This window comes from Mustela nivalis (assembly GCF_964662115.1).
Source record: "Mustela nivalis genome assembly, chromosome: 12".
NCBI classification, from domain to species: Eukaryota; Metazoa; Chordata; class Mammalia; order Carnivora; family Mustelidae; genus Mustela; species Mustela nivalis.
The window spans coordinates 35,606,817-35,614,473 of record NC_139031.1 but is presented as its reverse complement, the minus strand read 5'-3'; the positions used below and the strand labels follow the sequence as shown (position 1 = coordinate 35,614,473).

The 7,657-nt window shown below is 38.4% G+C and overlaps 1 pseudogene across 1 annotated transcript; it reads right to left on the bottom strand.

Annotated features, from left to right (window-relative positions):
- Positions 1–1,560: 1,560 nt before the first annotated feature.
- LOC309844978 (melanoma-associated antigen B16 pseudogene) lies at positions 1,561–2,239 on the bottom strand (annotated as a pseudogene). Its single transcript has one exon. The product of its transcript is annotated as a melanoma-associated antigen B16 pseudogene (transcript).
- Between the last annotated feature and the right edge of the window lie 5,418 nt (positions 2,240–7,657).

The following is a 7,657-nucleotide window of genomic DNA, read 5'->3' as shown; positions in this document are numbered from 1 at the left end:
ACCAGGAAGTATGTTGCCCGCCTGCTGGATGCCTGCTCTTGAGTACTGAATGCAGTCATGGCTAGAATAACTAGCCTGCCTTCAGAGGGCTCATGATCTAGTGAGAGAAATAAGTAAATATAGATTATTTACATTGGCAACCTCATTTCAAGGATCGAATGGAAACAATTCAAATCCTGCAGGGTATAGTCATTATTGATAATAAAGATGAAAATTAAGAGAGTCTTTTTTTAAAAAAACGCATTTATTTATTTATCTATCTATTTATTTATTTGAGCGAGAAAGACTGAGATAGCGAGAGAGAGAGCATGAGTGGGGAGGAGAGGGAGAAGCAGACTACCGGCTGAGCAGGCAGCCCACCTGGGACTGGATTGCAGGACCCTGAGCTCATGACCTGAGCTGAAGGCAGACCCTTGACTGACTGGGCCACCCATGTATCCTGAAGGTTCAGATAAGTCTTTCCATTTTATTCCCCTGCAGACTGGAGGAAGAGATTGGTGATTGTTTTTTTTTTTTTTTTTTTTTTTTTTAAAGCAAACTGCTTTTGAAATTTTGCCTGTAATTCAAATGAAAATTTTGCATAGCATTTCTGGGCTTTAAAGAGAAAAAAAATATTTTTGGCAACCTTAGATATCTTTAATTAAGATAGGAATCTTTTCATGTTCCTTGAGTACACACTTAAAGTCAAAGATTCACACCAACTATTCAAATGCAAAACTCATTGAATCCAACAGCTTTCTCTTCTGCTTTTAGCTACTAGTTTATTTTCTCCTTGCTCTTTGAAAATGAATGCTATATGAAAATGGCTAGGTGTACTTGTTAAGGTGTAGGCATAAATGGTACCATCTGGTATTATTAAAATGCATTCCTCCTAAATAGCTGTACCATGGAAGAAAGTTAACTGCTACTTTACTTACGAAACCAGGAAAACTTGCTGTGTTTATTTTAACCCAATGTCTTTTCATGGCTGTATTTCCAAAGGTTTGTTAAGGTTTACATAAGAGAAACTTAAAATTCTGTGTGTGTGTGTGTGTGTGTGTGTGTGTGCGTATGTGTGTTTCCCAGTAAGTGTGAGTTCAGTTTATTAAAGATCTATTTCTCATACATTCTTGAAAGAACTAAGCAACTTCATGTATGTATTTTTTAACTTTAAGGAATAAGAAATAAAAAGGATAGGAAGTCAAGATATGAGCATTTTTTAGATTTTCTTCTCTCTTTTTCTCTTGATCCCAACTATCTCAAAGCAGATTTCTTTCACAGTTCCAAAGAAATGCCTATAGCAATGTCATATTTGCATTCTGGATGACAAAATAAGGTGGATGGTTTCACAATTTCTTTTACAAAACTAAACTCTTACAGTAGTAAATGTGAGTCTGATATCATTCATAAGCTTGGAGAATTTGAAACTAATTGAATCTACATTGAAAGAAACAATATTTGAATAATATATCAAAAAATAAAAAGTATATATTTCCGATAAAATTTCTTTTCAAGTTACATATTTAAAACATTTAAAATAGGAGATAGAGGAATATTCATTATGTTCCTTTCTGCCCTACCTCAGACCCAAATTTTATGATCTTTAATTGACCTTTTCAAACAAAATGAAGAATCTGTTTCTGGCTGCACTAGAATGTGTAGTGGACTTGGAAGTAGACACAGCCTCAGCTGAAACTGTGGCTCAGACTTTCTCTTCTTTATCTTGCAGAATCTCCTCAGACTGACATGTGAAAGAATTTGGATTAGTAAACCATGAACTCTGGCCATAAACTCTAGGATTTGCATCTTGGTGGTTTCAGTATGGGCTCTTGGGCCCCATAGAAATTCCAGTTGGATCATTGGGGAACTGTCTATTGTTATTCTAGGTATTTTTCCTTCATGAAATCTTTGGTGATGAGCTCCCTGGGCCCTCCAAAGAAAAAATGCTTCCTCTCAGAATACATCCTCATCAAATTCAGTACTTCCTAGACTTCCTCTTCAGTGACACACAGTTGTCCTTCATGAAGATCATATCCAGGATAAATATCGGGATGCTGGTCTCAGGTCTGCCTTTTTCACCATGCAGCATCCTATCATATGGGAGGCCCAAGTTGATGAGGAGGTCATAGTTGGTGAGATCTACTTCTTTCACATCAAGGCCAAAGATCACCTCCATGTACTCAGAGGCTCCCAAGGAGATCTCAGTGAGGAGGTCTTCATTATCTTTGATGATAATCTTTAACATATCTGCCTTTATCATTGGTTCATTCATTTGATATCTGAGTAGCATCAACTTGACACCAACTAATCTACTCCTCTCTTATCTATGGGCACATTCTTGTGTTTCAGAGACTATGAAGTGCATTTTAGTTCTTCTTGGCTATTGGATCTCACACCTGATGTGCTTGATGAGGTTGCTGTGGTGGCATTGGAAGATGAATGGAGAACTCTGAGGCTTCCCAGGAGTACTAGTTATATCAACATCAGAAGCCTCCTTCAGACTGTCGGGCTTTAGAGGATGGGAAGAGAGACAGGTCTCCTCCAGAGCCTTGGAGACCCATAAATCCCCTGGGTCTCACTGGATCTCACTTCGGGTCTGAAAGGGTAGATCATGTAAGCCCTGTTGACTCTTCTTGGATAAAGGTGTGTTATATCTTGTGGATGGCAGTGAGCAGGAATGTGGATGGGAAGTGGGAAATGAGGAATCACTGCCAAATGTTGGTAATGATGCAGAGAGATGATCCACCCATACCTTGCTGGGCAAAATATAAAAAAGCAACACTGCTTTTTTTTTTTTTTTTTTTTTTTTACTACTCATCATATTGCAGAAGAAGATGCCTTCTTGAGATTCATCCTCTGAATCAGTGTAGCTTGAATATCTGGAATCTGACAGTTGTAGATTTTCTTGGGGATATAGAAATATCCTAAAAGGCTCAGTTCTGTCACATATAAAATAGACTTAGGCTTCTTTGATTTTGAGGCCTTCAAGAGCATAAAATATTGATCACTAGTTTATTATAAAAGGATATAACTCAAGAACAGCCAGGTGGAAGAGAGGCAGGGGGCGGGTGGGGTGGGGATGGGGGCTTGGCAGGTTTGAGGGGGGACGTGCTCAGAGTTTCCACACCCTCCCCAGGTGTGCCACTCTCCCAAATCCCCACATGTTCACCAACCTGGAAGCTCTGCATTATTGTTTTTAAAACAAGCATTTTTTATTCCAAGTCCCTTCCTTTCCATTTGCCCATTCCACCTTCTATGAGACATAAGCTCTTGCTCCTCCTTAAATTTTTCTTTGTTCTTGGTAGCCTGCTTGGAATCTGACTCTGTATATGTATTTTTAGGTGTATGATCTGGAACCTAATGGAATTAGAAATGGAAACATGTCACAACAGTACTTTGTCATCACCTGCCTTCTTCCAGTATCACTAGAGAGAGATGCAAGGACACAAATGACCTATTTGTCCGTGGAAGCCCCTCAGTGTTTTCTCTGAGAAAGGAGGAGCAGTAATTTGAGGTCATCCACATGTTACTAGGACAAACGTTCTGGGTCTGTCTAAATCCTATGAGGAGAGAGAGCTGCATGCTATCTACATCTGTATCAGGTCCTGTAGATCTGTGTGGAACTGCTAACCCCATGCAAGGCTGCCCACACAGACTGCTTTCAGGTCCATATCTGGGTATCAAGAAAAATATGCAGGTAAGATAAACTCATAGCTCTGGTCACCAGCCCAGGATTCTGTCTCTGATATTGGTACCAAGGGGATGGACTCCTTCCTTAATTTGTCAAGTGATTATTGCATAGTAAGCTTTAGTTGCAGGAGATGAAAAGGCAGGTAAGACCAGATGCAGTTCCCGCTCTCATGGAGCTTATGGTTTCATAGAAAAGAACTAATATCAAATAATGACACTGATAGATATACACTTACAGCCTGAGTGAGAAGCGCTGTGAGAGTGAAGAACTGAGGAATCCAGCCTGGTTGCTGGGGCAGGCAAGTCTTTCCCGTGCAGCAGTGACGATGCTGTAGTAATCTGGGGAAGAAGGATTGTCAGGGAGAGGAAGGATGGTTGTTGGGCAGGAGGAGAGCATGTGCAAAGGCACTGCACTTGGAGGGAGCAGGATGATTGAGGAACTGAAAGAAAGCAGCATTGTTGGGGTGTAGAGGGTCAGACAGAGTGTGGTGTGATGTGATCCTGGACAGACAGACAGGGGCCAGACTATATTGAAGTCTTCTAGAATTGGGGATTTCATTATAACAGCGCGAGAGGATTTAAGCAAGGAGCTGGTGTTGAGTGATGAAGTTGGGGTAAGGTGACATAACCCCCAAATCCCTAGATTTCTTGTGAGTTAAGCTTCTGTCAATATCCTAACCTGTTTTTACCTTTTTCACATTATCCATATTAAAGAACAAAACCAACCTAGCGAACTTTTAAGACAGATTTGGCTTTATTCAACGATTCATGACTAACAAATAGAAGGGTGCTTCCAGGAGTCTACCAAGTGGAAGGTGTTTAGGGGCAGAAATGAGGGGGGACAAGGAAGTTATGAGCAAAAGAAAAGAAAGGGTTGTTTGAGACAAGGTCACCTTCCCTCAGGGAAAAGGGCAGAGGTCTTATCGTGCAGACTGTCTCCCAAGTGTGATCAGGAAATTCCACACTGATTGGTTTCAGATTCCACTCCTGGGACATAGTGAAACTGCAGTTGGGTTACATAGTAAAGTCGGGGGTTGCTTAGCAAGTGACTCCATTTTGGGCCTGTTGTTTCTGTTTAACAAAAAAATAAATTTATTTTCAAATAAATGGTAATGACTCTGAGCATATAAAGATAAATAATTCCTCAGTGGAGACCAAAAAGTTACTACTATTGAGAAAACAAAAAAATATACTGAATTATTTTTCTGGGAAAACTTCTAGTATCGAAGGAGCCAAAAATCTAAAAAAAGAAGCTAAAACATAGAATAGAACCTACTACTCATATTTTTGGAATAACTTTGGAATAACTTGACTGTATATTAATAGCTAGGAAAATGATCATGTCCTCTGACCAGTAATCTTAACCTTATAAAAATTAAAAAAAAAAGTTTGTATTAGTTATTAAGTTTACATGTTTGGCAAATTTTCAAAATGCATTTAACTTTGACTTTGATTTGGAGAATACTTTCGGAAATTATGATTCTGTGGAACTGCAAATTTAATCAGTATTTTGAAATATTTCTTAAGTAGCTTTGTGATCATGAGATTTAACACTTTCAGTCAAATTTGTGACTTAGAGTTGGAGCAATTCCTTCCAAGGGGCATCATTCCTAAGGACGTACAGTGTGAGTCAGTGACTGAGGCAGAAAACCTTAATTCACAACGGGCTGCGTTAAAGCCCGTTCCCTGAATCTGAGACTTACAGACATACCTCTGCCTTCAGCTAAGAGCACTTTAAACTTGGAATTTGAGTCAAACTTCGCACCCAGTCTTGCGAAGTGAAAGGTCAGCTATTTAATGGCATAATTTTAATTAAATGATAATGGCTCTTTGTGTTATATAAAAAGTAAGCAAGTTCCAAAATGGAAGACTGAATAACTAATTTTAATGAGGAAATCAGACTTAGGAACACAGACAGCAAAGTTCTTATTAATTACTTTTTTTAATGAAAATTTATTTTGTTCCATGTGCCTCTGCATTAACTTTTATAATGGAGTGTACTTCCTATATTTATATTAGGTTTTTAATTACAGCGAATGTTGCTGAGTCATCTTACCCAGAATGTGGAAAATAGAACAAGAACACTGAAGACATACTGCTCTTGGAACTTAAGATAAGTATGTATTGATTATGAAAACTCACTTTTCAATATTCACTATTTTAGAAAAAAATTTAAAGTTAGATATCTTAATTCAGAGTCAAAGTTATTTTTCTTTCAACAATGGCCATTTCTATCTCAAAACTGACAACGCTTCTCGTTTCTGGAGATGGGGTTTTAAATGTTCATTATTCAGTTTATGGTTATATGGTTAATTTAAATCATAGGAATGAGAGTGACTTTGTGAAGATTATCACAAAAGCAAAAGTAAAGATTGAGTCATCAGCAAATATAATGGGCCTAGAAGCAGATAGGCCGATGCATGGTGTATGTTTCCATGAGCCGGTACTGGCTGCTTCCCTTTTCAACGTTGATCGACCAACTGCCTCCCTTTATTTCTCGCTTTCCCCTTATAGAAAAACTTGAAACCTGCCTTTTAGCCAAATTACACTGTGAAAATGTTCCAAGAAATCCAATGATTTTTTAATTGCTAGTGCCAGTGATTTTTAATATATTTTTAAACAAAGTTTAACATAACACGTTGAAAAGTGCACAGATCATAACTGTCCATCTCAAGAATCCTCTCTTCTAAAGGCAACCACTATCCTTCCCTATATGGTTTGGTTTTGCCCTATATGGTTTGGTTTTGAGTCTTGAACTTCATGTAAGCACAATTAGACTGTTCCTTCTTTCTGACTTCTTTGTTCCTTCTTCTATATTGTTAGTTGGAGGTATTTACTTTCATTTCTGTGGAGTGTTCTATTATAGAATATGTCATAATTTACCTATTTTACTGTTGCTTTGAATTATAGCCCGGTTTTGGTTATTTTGAAGGCTTCCATGGACACTTCTGTGCACATATTTCTCTTGAGTTATATATTTAGGAGTGGTTTGCTAGTCCCTAGGATGAATATTCCAACTTCCTTAGATAATGCCAAAAATTTTCTCAAACTGTGGTAATAATTTAATGCCTCTACCAGTGATGTATAAGACTTTTCATTATACACGTGTTATTTTGAGTCTTGAATTTAGCTATTTTGATAGGTGATTAATAGTATCTTGCTGCATTTTTGATTTGTGTTTCCTTGATTACTGGTAAAATTTGTCACCTTTCACAAGTCTGTTGTTTGGATTTCCTCTTTTATGCTGTACTGGTTCAGGATACCTGCTCATTTATTTTATTTTATTTTTTTTTTACTGATTTGTAGTTTTATGTATATACATATCTCCTCTTCATCTGTGGTTTGACTTTTCACTGTCTTTTTTTTTTTAAGATTTTATTTTTTATTTGACAAATGGAGAGAGATAACAAGTAGGCAGAGAGGCAGGCAGAGAGAGAGAGGGAAGCAGGCTCCCTGCTGAGTGGAGAGCCTGATGTGGGGCTCAATCCCAGGACCCTGAGATCGTGACCTGAGCCAAAGGCAGAGGCTTAACCCCCTGAGTCACCCAGGCGCCCCTTTTCATCTTAATTGTGTCTTTTGAAGAACATACATTTTTAATTTCAATAAAATCAAATTTGTTAGTTTTTCTTTTACTATTAGTGTTAGCAGTAGGAGAGTCTGCCTTGTGTGACTGGAGGTCTCAGTTATTGGATTCCCCATGAAAAGATTTGAGTGAGAATGTATAATCAAATAAAGACAGCTAGAAGGAAAGTAGCAAGCACAAAGCAGTTTATTAAAGCGGAAGTACACTGTCCAAGTGGGAGAGAGGGAAGTTTGCCACGTAGAACCAGCCTCTAGCAGTTTTGGGATTGGATGTTACTGGATTTTTCTGAGCTGGGAGGAGCTGGGAGGTACAGTGGGGCGGTCTCTGATGGAGGCTGCTTCTACCCTTTGTCAACCATTGATGACGTTTGTACTGGTACTGTCATGGCCACCTTTCTCAATAGGA